The sequence below is a fragment of the Melanostigma gelatinosum genome, assembly GCF_949748355.1.
Source record: "Melanostigma gelatinosum genome assembly, chromosome: 1".
Taxonomy (NCBI): domain Eukaryota; kingdom Metazoa; phylum Chordata; class Actinopteri; order Perciformes; family Zoarcidae; genus Melanostigma; species Melanostigma gelatinosum.
This window is the reverse complement of record NC_136634.1, coordinates 19,246,216-19,258,816: the sequence shown is the minus strand read 5'-3', so window position 1 is coordinate 19,258,816 and position 12,601 is coordinate 19,246,216. Positions and strand designations below refer to the sequence as shown.

Genomic DNA, 12,601 nt, shown 5'->3' with positions numbered 1-12,601 from the left:
ATGAAAGAAATCCATAGAGATTAAAACCATAAATAAAATGTCAGTGAATCAAAAGACATCAAGCTAAATGATGCAGATCAATCAAAGAAAAACAATTCACTCTTTTCCAAGGGAAAAGACAATAGCTCAATCATAGAGTTGGAAATATGTCTTTAACAGTAAATGCACACGTTTTATGTCACTCACATGGAGCCATCTAAAAAATACATATTACAGGGAGGAATGGAGACAGCGCTCCAGTATTTATCCCACTATGACTACGTCCTCAGTGAACTCATAGAAGGGAACCTCCAGGTTTAGAGGAGCAGGTCCCTTTCTTATCCTTCCTGAAGCATCGTAGTGGGAGCCATGGCACGGACAGTAGTAGCCTCCGAAGTATCCGGCGTTGGCGATGGGCACTGTTGTGGAATATTTCCTTCAAAAGTTCAGGAGTGAAATTGTTTTTTTCCAAAGTGTTTAACATAAAACAGAGTCTTGATGAATGATCAAAGTTTCAAAAAGTCAATTTAATGTTTGCAAACAGAGAACACAAAACACAACCACGTATTGCAGTGAACTGTGAATATGCTCTAGAGACGCAGAATAAAAACAAGGTATTTATACCGGCCGGCAGGCCGGTACAGAGGAGACAGATAACAGACAGGAGACTAAGGCAGAAATGTTTAGTCTAACAAGAAGCAGTTGATTGCAGAAAGAACACTGCAGCTGCCCATCCTGAACAAGAATGACAACAAACGTTGTAGAGAGCGCCAATACCTACGCAGGGCTGATTTGCGATAGAAAAGTGACCTTTGTACTAGACCAAATAGGTCAATGTGTTCAGACATCCAGACAAATGAACTTTCTAACAGCAACATATCTCACAGAAAATATGATGAGGAGGTTAAAACATTTTTTATCATTACAATCCACTCTTTTGGTTGCAACATAACCACAATTAAACATAGTAAAAATGTAAAAAGACGAACTCGAGAGCAAAGGGTAGACTGCCTTTGTCTCAACAGACCCCAGAGGATTATTCTGCCTCTGTCTTGAGAGGTCTGTTCCTAGCTAGATCATGAAAGAAACATAAGACAAATCAAACCGAAAAACATGAGTCAAATACACAATTGATATTGCAAAAATCTGTTTTTGTGAGACAAAGTCTCTGATATATGAGCAACACGTTGAGATGTTGGCAAGAAGAGGGTTGTTCTCCTCTTCGTTTCCCTCAAGGCCTGGAAGATGAGTTGTAGACAGTTAGCACAGATCACGACGTGTCTGTCGGCCACTGCCCGTTGTGATCCCGTCCGCGAATCACTGCTTGTCCTCCTGCGATGGCACCGTTGGTTCTTTCGGTGGTGCCGGTTGGCTGACACTTGATGCAGGTGTTTGCGTGAGGCGTGATGAGGAGGTTAAAACATTTTTTATCATTACACCCTCCTCTGTTGCGATTTCCTTCTCTGTGCGGTGACGGACAAACGGGCTTTCCTCTCCACTTGAAGGTCATGTTTTTGCCTTCAGGGATGTCAGCGAGCTTGATCTCAATCTGCGATAAGGCCAGGACATCTGCTGATGCGCTCATTGAGGAGACAAACTGGGTGACCACCGTCTTGGCGGCATACACACCAACCACAGCGGTCGCTCCAGTGACGAGGTAAGAGAAGGACCTTCTCGCCTCGCTGCTCGACTTGTTGGAGTTCGTAACCTCGGGGCGACGGTAGTCTGTAAAGTCAGGAATCTTGATATCTGTGTGGGCAAGGCGGATCCCCCCAGGAGCTGGAGAAGAAACACAAGATATAGTTTTTAAAAGGCACGAGCAGTTAATGGGCAAACTGTAAAATATTTGGTATCTTACAAAACAACATTTATAGTAATGCTTCTCTGTCACAGTGTCCTCCTACTTAAGGCTCAATTAGTAGATATAATAATGACTAGATGAATTGATCATGATTTGAATGATAAGGACATTTATAAAGAAACATTTGGGATTAAATGTACACGGATTAATACATTGTATCCCTAAGCATTAGTCGTTATAGATATGAAACCAGAGTGACCTTTTTTTTTTTTTTTTAATTGTCTCATCAATCGTGATTGCTTCCCCCAAGTACAATACAGCACATCAGATCTGATCAGGTCTAGATCTACAAATCATGATACTGTCAGTATAGCTGATACTAACAATTGCTTATTTCAGTCCAACCTGGAGATATTCAGGTTGCCATCACTGAAAACCAGCACATATTCACATCTAATGAGCTGGAACAGTGACATTTTTCTTTTCTTTCTATCGATCACGTGACAATGTTTCTATCAGTCAGTTAACCGACTAATAGAAAAAAATGTTAAATTGGAGGCAATAAAACCCGAACTGAATCATAACAACTATCTGTAGATGAGTTTTTTTTCTTCTGCACAATAACCAGTAATACACGTATTATGTAACACAAGAAGACCTCTCACCTGTATTGTCGTGTGAAAGCTCAACATAAGTACAGTACAGGGTCACATGTCAAGATCGATGTCATTGATGTAACTGGTGTAAAGTAATGTTCGTGTTTCTGAGCTGTTAAATCTCCTTAGTCTATATTTATATACTTAAGACTTTTTAACCATAGTTGACCTTCTGTCAGGTTACAGATGTCAGTTACAACACAGCTATTTACAGCTGGTCAGAGCAAGTTATTAGTATAGCGTTAGTCTGGAGACATGAACGGCAATAAAATAGAGAAGCATCACCAGCAGAAGGAGGACCGCAGGCTTTTAACTGTCTGTTTTGTTGCTTGCAAGTAAGGGGAAAGAGCCCCGGCACGAGCGGACATGGACATCATCTTTGCCCAGAATAAGGGACTTCCTCGCCCAAACAGTGGACCCGACCCGACCTTGCGGCCAAATCCAAGGCCAAATCCTAATGTCCCCCCTAAACCCTCAAACCCTGAACCCTCAAGGACTTACTGACGTCACCTGGTAAGTGGGTGAGTGTGAGAGACTGTGAGGGCTTGAGATGGTGTAAATAGGAACGGGACAGCACTTTGCTGCAACATAGCACGTTACCATGAAAACGACAAAAAATGTGATGTATAATTGTGTGTTTCTATTTCATCCTTACTGACCGCCGGAGGCAGTGCTTCACACTGGATATCTTCCGTCTCGCGCATGCGCAGGTCGAATATTTATATCAACAAAGTCACGTGTGACCTCGGATGACCCCCGTCGTCTATAAATTCCGGTGTCATCCTGAGCTCAGTCCTTTTTCATCTTCTCGCGACACAGGTTAGCTACCATGGTAGCATAAACAAGGATGTGTCTACGATCAAGACATATTAGAGCTCGTCGCTGTAGCCTTGTGACCACCGGTCGGAGTTGCGGTTCTCTCGCCCTCCAAAGGCTGCGACGAGCTGTCCCTCTTCGGAGGGAACGGTGTGTTCGCCGTTCGGACATCGAGCCCCGGACTGGTGGACGCCCCTATCATCAGTCGTCACCAGTCTGATAAGGGCCAGCTAAGTCGTGATGACAGCAATCGGTAAGATCGATTAGCATTGTTTTCTATAACAGTTGTTTGTTCCATGGTTGGCAGAGCGCTTCCGCTCTAGTTAATCCAGTGGCGCGCTAACGAGAGCGTAGAATTACGCTGTCGGCCCGCCCTTCACAGTGTTACGGCTATCACAGTTCGCAGAGTGTTCCTGCTCAGGCAAACTTGGTGAGACACTAGATCGGCATTGGCGTTGTGTCCATTGAGATTTAATCTTTACATCTGATGTAATTCGCAGTTAGCAGTGTCTTCACTCAGGCTAACTTTGTGAGATGCTAGCTGGGACTGCGTCCATCAACTTTGTAAACCTTACGGCCATCACAGTTAACAGAGCGTCCCCGCTCAGGTTAACTCAGTGGGAAGCTAGCTAAACAGAGCTGATACTGGCTGTCACAGTTAACAGAGCGTCCCCGCTCAGGTTAACTCAGTGAGAAACTAGCTAAACAAAGCTGGTACTGGGGCTGTGGCCATCAACTTTGTAGCATTACAACTATCACAGTTAGCAGAGTGTGCTCGCTCAGGCTAACTCGGGTGAATGCTAGTATACTAAATCAACATTGAGGTTGTGCCCATTGATGGTTTTACGCATTACGGCTGTCGAGACTAAGTTAATGCTGGATTGTGTCTATTGATTGCTGTAAACATTACGCCATATCAGTTGGCAGAGCGTTTCGCTCCGGCTAACTAGACTAAGCTAATACTCTGATTGTGTCCATTGATTGTTGTAAACATTATGGCCATATCAGTAGCGGATATCAGTTAGCAGAGTGCCCTCGCTCAGGCTAGCTGGTAGCACACCAGGAGTTACAGCAACTGTCCAAGTGAAGAGAGTGTCCTCGCTCCCCTCTCACTGTAAGGACTGTGTTCTTTTTTGTCCGTTTTCACAGTAGCAGAGTGCTCTCGCTCAAGCTAACTGGTGGGGCACCAATATCTGCAGCAACTATCCTAGTGACGAGAGTGTCCTCGCTCCCCTCACACTATGAGGACTGTTTTCCTGACCTGTTTCCACAGTGGCAGAGTGCTCTCGCTCAAGCTAACTGGTGGGACACCAATATCTGCAGCAGCTTCTTAGTGAAGAGAGTGTCCTCGCTCCCCTCTCACTGTAAGGACTGTGTTCTTTTTTGTCCGTTTTTTACAGTGGCAGAGTGCTCTCGCTCAAGCTAACTGGTGGGACACCAATATCTGCAGCAACTATCTTATTGAAGAGAGTGTCCTCACTCCCCTCTCACTGTACGGACTATTCTTTTTTTGTCCGTTTTTCACAGTAGCAGAGTGCTCTTGCTCGAGCTAACTGGGGGGACACCAATATCTGCAGCAACTATCTTAGTGAAGAGTGTCCTCGCTCCCCTCTCACTGTACGGACTGTGTTCTTTTTTGTCTGTTTTTTACAGTAGCAGAATGCTCTCGCTCAAGCTAACTTGGGGGACACCAATATTTGCAGCAACTAGCTTAGTGAAGAGAGTGTCCTCGCTCCCCTCTCACTATAGGGACTTTGCCTGACCTGTTTCCAGAGTGGCAGAGTGCTCTCGCTCAGGCTAACTGGTGGGTCACCAATATCCGCAGCGGCTGGCCAAGTGAAGAGTGTCCAAAGGATCACTCTCCACTGACTGCCCCCTGCCTGTTCTCTCAACATTCAGCAGAGCGCTCCTGCTCAGACTGATTTGGAATTCCGCATCAACTAGTGGGACAAGGGTTCCACCAGAATCGCGGCCATGTTAAACTCTCCTGGCTGTAGGACCTGTATAGCTCCTCTTCAGCCTGAGGACGGCCCTGACCTCTTGCCCTAGCCACGAGCTTCTGAGGCAGGGCCTCTCTGAGAACCCAGGCAGGACCTGCGGCATCACGCCTTGAGCAGTAAGGTCTGCTAGGCTGGCCGAAGTGGAACACCTGATGCGTGAGGTCTACCTCCCCCTGTCAGGGCAGCTGAATCCAGCCCAACCTACCCTGGTCATTTGTATGGCGCTTGCACGCCTGGCATACACAGCAGCGGGAACATCCACCTGTGAGTGCCTTCTTCAGGCGCCTTCCCGCCCTCACCACCTTTTCTGTTCCTCCCTCCGAGGAATATCTGAGGGAGTTGCGTGCATGGTGGAGACACCAGGGCTCTCTCCCGCCTTACATCGGACCATGCAGGAGGTGGCAAATCTGGCCTTGCACGTATGCCAGCCAGTTAGACGACTATTGCGTCCATCAGTTTCCCCTGAGGAGACTCTGAGGCCCAATGCCAGGTGCCCTCGACCCAATGTCGGGTCAAAGATGACCTGCTATCCAGGGCTTATGACACAGCAGCGCTGTGCACCGTATCGACAACTCCCTCTCCCACCTCATGCTTTCCCTCGCAGATTCTCTGCAGCGGGCTACTTCGACGCTACTTCGACGCTCATGTCGAGGGAACGTTGATGTATGATGTCCACCCTGGTTCAGACTCGCCGCCAGGTTTGGCTGGCGCAGTCACCCCTATCTGAGACATGTAGGAGGACCCTCCGTACTGTCCCAGTGGAACCTGGTGAGCTGTTCGAGTCAGCTGCTATACAGGCGCTTCAGCGGACTGTTAGAGCTAGCCAGACCAGGCAGCAGTTCTCTGGTATTTGCAGGGACATGCCTGCACCCCCAGACTTAGGGGTCCCACTTTGGCCCCACAAGGCCGTTTTCTCAGCCTCCAGCTTACCCTAGTAGCCGCAACAGGCCTCGGCGTCCTGCTGAGAGGCCGGACCGCTACCTATACAACCCTACTTACGTCCCCGTCCCCCCGGCAGGGGTGCCAGGAGATGTCTCCAGGCTGGCTGTCGGGGTTCTTTCTCCCAGCAGTAGATTTCCAAGGGAGAGTGGTTCACGTCTATCGACGCCTATTCCCATGTTCCCATGGTGCATCACCATAACTCTCAGTCCTGGGTGCTTCCATTCGGACTCTCCCATCTCCCCATGGGTGTTCACAGTGTGTTACTGCTGTCCTTTCCCCCTGCAATTGCAGGGCGTGAACATACTGCCGTACTTAGACGACTGGCTGACCTAGGCGCCATCCCAGCTTCAGGCGCCACAGGACACTGCTCGCCTTCTCTCACGTGGCCCGGTGGGCCTCAAGGTGAACATGGAGAGGAGCTACCTGAGCCCTTCTCAGAGCATAACCTTCATTAGTGTGGCCCTATGAGGGCCTGTCTGTCGCCCCAGCATGTGGCCAACAACCCCCACAACCTCTCCCTCTTCCGAGGGGGCAGACGGTTGCCCTACATCCTTTTCTCCGACTATTGGGTAAACTGACAGCTGCCTCAACTGTCGTTCCCTTGGGTTTGCGGATGGCTGAACAGCCTTCACTTGGATGCCAAGTGGCACAGATACAGGGCAATAATATTATCGAAACAGTGCCTATTCACTATCCCCATGGAGGGAGTGCATATCTGGCGGACAGTGTTCCATTCCACCAGGAGATTGTCATAACAGATACCTGCCTCAAGGTGGGGTGCAGTGTGACAGAACAGGACAGCCTGGGGGCAGTTGTCTGCTGAAAGACTGCAGGTCCAGGTTCTAGAGCTAGCGCTCGAGCACTTCCTTCCATGTTTGAAGGGAAAGCATGTGCTTGGCCGGTGGACAGCACCTCTGCTGTGATTTCCCATGAACTATCAATGGGGCACCAGATCTGCAGAAGTTGCTACGGGGATCACCGTGGCCTTCTGACTTGGGAGGCCCCTCGCCTGACCAGCCTGTGGGCAATGTACCCACCAGGAGAACGGAACCAGGTTGTGGTTTTCCTGTTCCGTCACAAGCCTCCACCGTGAGAGTGGCGGCTGCATCCAGACGTGTCGACCCACTGCCCCCACTGGGTCTCCCTGACGGAGAGGACCAGCCCTCTGGGTCAAGATGCCCTGGCTCACACGTGGCCAGAGGATCTTCTTTATGCCTTTCCACCATTCCCTCTGATTTTGCTATAAGCTTGTCAGAGTTCTTCCCTGACAGGAGGGATCTCCTGTCGCAACTAGAGGGTCGGATTTGGCATTCCAATCCCTGCCGCCTTCAACTATGGGTCACGGGAGGGCCCGACCGGATGCTGAGTGGCTGCATAGAACCAGTCTGACTGACTATTCTGAATGCCAGTGCGCTGTCTACCTGCCTGCAGTACAAGAAACAGGTGGAAGCTGTTCTCTGACTGGTGTGTGGCTCAGAACAAGGTCCCAGTACAGCGCCCCGTGCCTGCTGTACTGAGTTTCTACAGTCCCTCCTGGATAAGGGCCGGTCTCCCCGGCATGGGACCTACCCTTGGTACTGGACACCTTATGCTTGTCTCCTTTTGAACCCCTGGCACAGGCGGAGCCGAGATGACTATCGGCAAGACGGTTTTCTCCTTGCCGTCAATTCAGCTCAATGTGGGGGCGAGCTGCATGCCCTATCAGTGGAAGAATCATGTCTGAGGTGGAACTCAGATGGCTTGGGTGTCACTTTCTGGCAAAGTTGCCCCCCCCCCCCCCCCCATTGGGAGAGGAGAGGTCAAGGCTGCTGTGCCCAGTGTGGGCCCTCAGAGCTTATGTGGAAGGCACCGCCTGCATAATCAGTTATGGTGAGCCTAAGAAGGGCTGTGCTCCTTTTAAAAAAAGAAAAAAGACAGCACCTGTCCCACTGGATAGTGGAGGCCATTGCCTATACATACAAGGTGAGTGGCTGCGCTCGGCCATCCGGGGTGAAGGGTCACTACCAAGAGTGTCTCCACACCAAGGGCAAGCCTGAGTGTTGTGCCTGTGGAGGATATATATGTGCGGCGGCCTCATGGGCATCACCGAGCACATTCACCAAACACTACAGAGTTAACGTTGCCAACCCTCACCCACTGGGGAGGGTTCTTTGGCCAATTTTCTCTGCCGGAGCTATAAGAGGTAGTTACTGTGCTTCCTCGTGACTCTTTTGGTATAAGTCATCCAGTGTGAAGCACTGCCTCTGGCGGTCAGTAAGGATGAAATAGAACGAAAGTTACGAATGTAACTACGGTTCTATGAATCCTGGATGACCGCCAGAGATGTTTTTTTTAATGCTATTCACATCTAGGACTGGCGTAGTAAATTAAAATAATTTAATACTTTTAAAATTAAATTTTCACTATGTGTTCATGATATTTGTCATAATTCCAGCCTTCATTTTATGCTTCAAAATAAACCGTGAATGCCAAACCTAAAATGAAATTAAAACGACAATTAATTCCTTCATCAAAAAACAATGTACTAAATGTGAATATGCAAATGAAAACTGGGCCTCTGAATGTTGACTGTGAAATTGAATGAGCTCCTTTAAATTTAACATAATATCTTACTTTTATTTCAACAACAACCTTTTCCCCAAATGTTTGTGAGCCCTTAAGTTTCAGTTCTGAAAGCACATTAATGTACATTGTGAATTTAAGAATGCATTGTGTACTGGTACAGCATGAATATGCACATACGGATACCAAAACTTATTATTTAAAAAATACAAACTGTTTTTTATTTTATTAAATTTTGTCACATACACACACGGGGTAAAATAAATTTGAATCCAACTGAATGGCCTCTATTTACAGTAAATGTGTCCAGAAAACAGACAAAGCAGACAAAGACACAATCTGCCTCCCATTCTGGACCCATCGCGCCTGAATCCTCCTCTTATCTCTGAGGACGACAGATGAGCTGTCTGCAGTGGCAAGGCCTTGAACGTGCCCCTCATCACTCACATTCAGTTCTCAGAGTCTTTGTTTGAGTTTGTGCGTGCATGTGCATGGACTTTTATTCGATTATACCATGCGTGTCTACAAATCCTCCTAAATAGTCATTTATTTCCTTTTTACACAGATATCCCTCTTCCTCCACATCCTCGTCTGCTCCTTGTGCTTTTTCCGTCTCCACTCATCTGCCTCGACCTTGCCATTTGCCCTCTACCTTCAGCTGTCTTCCTTAGAGATCAGAGGAAAAACGTTGGGTTGTAGCGACAATCACGCAAAGTCACACACGAAAAACATCATTTTCCTTTCAGTGCTGTATTGGGAATACTTTGGTTTACAACCCGCTCACTTCCATCCCTTTGAAGCGAGCCTCGTTCCACCTCCTTCTCCTTGTTAAGCTGTAGTAATGGCTCCATAATATGGGCAAGTGACCAAGGGGCTCTGTTTCAGGCTGCAGTTCAAGGCCATTACCCCTGTTTTAACTGCGGCTCCCGCTGGGAGCTGGGAAGTGGGTCTGCGTCTCACCCGACGGGCCAAAAAGGAAATCATTTATTTAATCATAAAACAAAATATTACAAAGAAAAATAAAAGGAAACGGTGAGCTACGGTCTGTAAGACTGCTGTGTAGACATTCAAATACTTTTATACATACACACACTTGCAAACGCTGCACGCTCTCACACAAGCCCAATAAAATGTCAATACGAACAAATTAGACGATGAAGCAGATGTTTACCTTAGTTTATTTGACATGGTGATCAATATCCTAATGGACCTAAGTATCATTGAAGTTGCAATTAAGGCTACTGCCTTTCTATATGAGCTCTTTCACAGGCTAATGGAGATCATATTTGTCCCCTTTAGTTTAATGTCTCCTTCATTCAGACTTCTACCTCTAATCCACTTGATCTGAGCTCTCTCTCTCTCTCTCTCTCTCTCTCTCTCTCTCTCTCTCTCTCTCTCTCTCTCTCTCTCTCTCTCTCTCTCTCTCTCTCTCTCTCTCTCTCTTCCATTTTCCTCCTGCTTTCTATAGCCATGCTAGTGGCATGACATAGGGATGCCATTGACGGTCTCAGTCAGTCCACCACTTAAGTCCAGAAATATCTCAGCAACTACTGGATGGACCTCAATTTGCACAGAAATTCACACAACAGGATCAATGCAACTTGAGATCCCCTGACTAGTGCTACCAAGAGGTTGACATTTAGTTTTTCAGTGAAAGGTCCCAACACCTTTTGGCTACAGTGCAATGGATTCTGAACAGACTTGCCTCCCTCAAACTGTAATAACTTTGGTGATATTTTAAAGGAACAGTGTGTAGCATTTAGGGGGATCTATTGTCAGAAATGGAATATAGTATTAATAAGTATGTTTTCTTAAGTGTATAATCACCTGAAGATAAGAATTCTTGTGTTGTCACTGTTAATATCTACATACGGAGCCGCCGTGCTTCTACCGAACAGACCAGAAAAGACAAACCAAACACTGGCTCTATAGGGACATCTATTTTCACATTGGCCACCATAGTTCACTGACACACTTAGCACACAGGAGAAGTTTTAGTCGGTTGCAATTGGCAACCTCGCCACTAGATGCCGGCAAATCATACGCACTGACTTCATCCAGCACGGTCATCAGATCAAATGGACCAATACTTTAGTTTAAGGATTTAGCAGGATGAATACAGATGACTTTGGTGATGCCCAGACTTTTCATCTGGTGCCGTCATCAGGTCAAATCTCAAATTTTTCCATTACTTTGCTTACAAATACAGTTTAGCAACCTAAAAGATTTTATTGTGGAAATTTCAATTTATGACACTCGCTTTGTGTTTTGTTTTTATATTATAAAATAGAAGCATGCTGGAGTACTAAGATGGTGATCATGTTGAACATTCTACCTGCTTCACATCAGTATGTCAGCATCGTCATTGGGACTTTAGCACACCGAATTTAGCCTTCAGCTCAAGTATAGCCTCGTGGAGACGCTGGCATGGCTGTAGTTAGTCTTTCCTTATGTCTTCTTGCACTGTGTGCGAGTCTTACTGAACTGATCTCTGTGTCTGTGCAACAGGTACAGTGTGACCTTCGGCTTTATCTTCTCAATCTGATGGCTTTCTTCCTCGGAAACCCAGCACACATAAGAAGGCAGCTCACTCAGACCTGCCTGTGAGAACATACAGGTGCAAGCAAAGCCCAAGCACAAAATGATTTTAAGCTAGTAGAATTGTGATATAGATGTGAAATGATTGTTTTCACAGCTGTGCACTTGGCGCTGATGCTTTTGGCTGGAGTGAGTGGTATGTACAGTATCAGGCAAGCTGCGCGCATAAGAGGGGGGGGGGGGTGCTCGGAGTGTGCTGTTACAGTGAACAGGCCGGGTTGTGCTGCAGCGTACGAGGGACATGAGATGAGGGTTAGTTGCAGGTGATTGATGGTGTTGCCTGCAGCGCTGTCATTGAGTAATTGACCTGAAGTCATCCGAGTTGTTAGTATTGAATCAAGCATCTGTAATGAAATCATAGACCCAGGCAGTGCTAAACGCAGGGTTCCAGCTCTAATGCAGCAGGAGTGATTAGGTTACTGCTGCACTCATGTTTCATGTCCCTGTGTTGCGGGTGTCCTCGTTGGTCTTCAGTGGGTGACACAGAGGTAGTAATAATCTGTAATATCTCATCAATTGTTATAGATAACAAGCTGATTGACTGTGTTTTCCCCCCAAAATGATTTACAAAATAAAAGATGTAATGCCGTGTAGTCTCTGTATAAAGAAGCATGTGGACAGTTGTATATGGATGCAGTATTTGTAAAGTGGTAGAAGAAGTACTCTATTATTCTTTTACTTAAGTAAAAGCAGCAATACCATAGGGTAGAAGTCCTCGATTCAAAATATTTTATTAAGTTATACAAATGTATTAGCATCAAAATATACTTAAAATACCGAAAGTAAAAGTACTCCTCATGCAGACTGGCCCATGTCAGAGTAATACTCGTTATTGGATAAGAATTATAGATGAAGTCATGTGCTTAATGTTGCAGCTGGTGAAGGTGGGGCTCATTTTGATGACTTAATGTACTGCTGGGTAGCTTGTGAATTTCCCCCAAAAATCAATAAAGGCATATCTTAATCTAAGAATAATAATACATCATAATTTATTTGTTGATTATATTTTGTATTGTTAGCTCAATCTGCAAAGTAACTCAAGTTATAAGTGAAATGTGGTGGACAATGCATAATGCTGTCCACCACTGTTCATTGGATATTGAAAAAAACATACAAGTGACAGCAGTGCATACAGTACATAAATGTCTGCAAACATATGTTCACTGTTGATTGTTGATGCTAGATAGAAATCAAAATGAACAGAAGCATTCAAAGTAGATGACTAATAATGAAAATGCCGCCCTTGG

General features: G+C 46.3%; 1 pseudogene across 1 annotated transcript; it reads right to left on the bottom strand.

Annotated features, from left to right (window-relative positions):
• Nucleotides 1-243: 243 nt before the first annotated feature.
• Nucleotides 244-2,813, bottom strand: LOC306779209 (cytochrome b-c1 complex subunit Rieske, mitochondrial-like; annotated as a pseudogene). The gene is made up of 3 exons: nt 2,737-2,813; nt 1,359-1,814; nt 244-398 (listed from the first exon to the last, which is right to left on the bottom strand). The product of its transcript is annotated as a cytochrome b-c1 complex subunit Rieske, mitochondrial-like (transcript).
• Nucleotides 2,814-12,601: the final 9,788 nt, after the last annotated feature.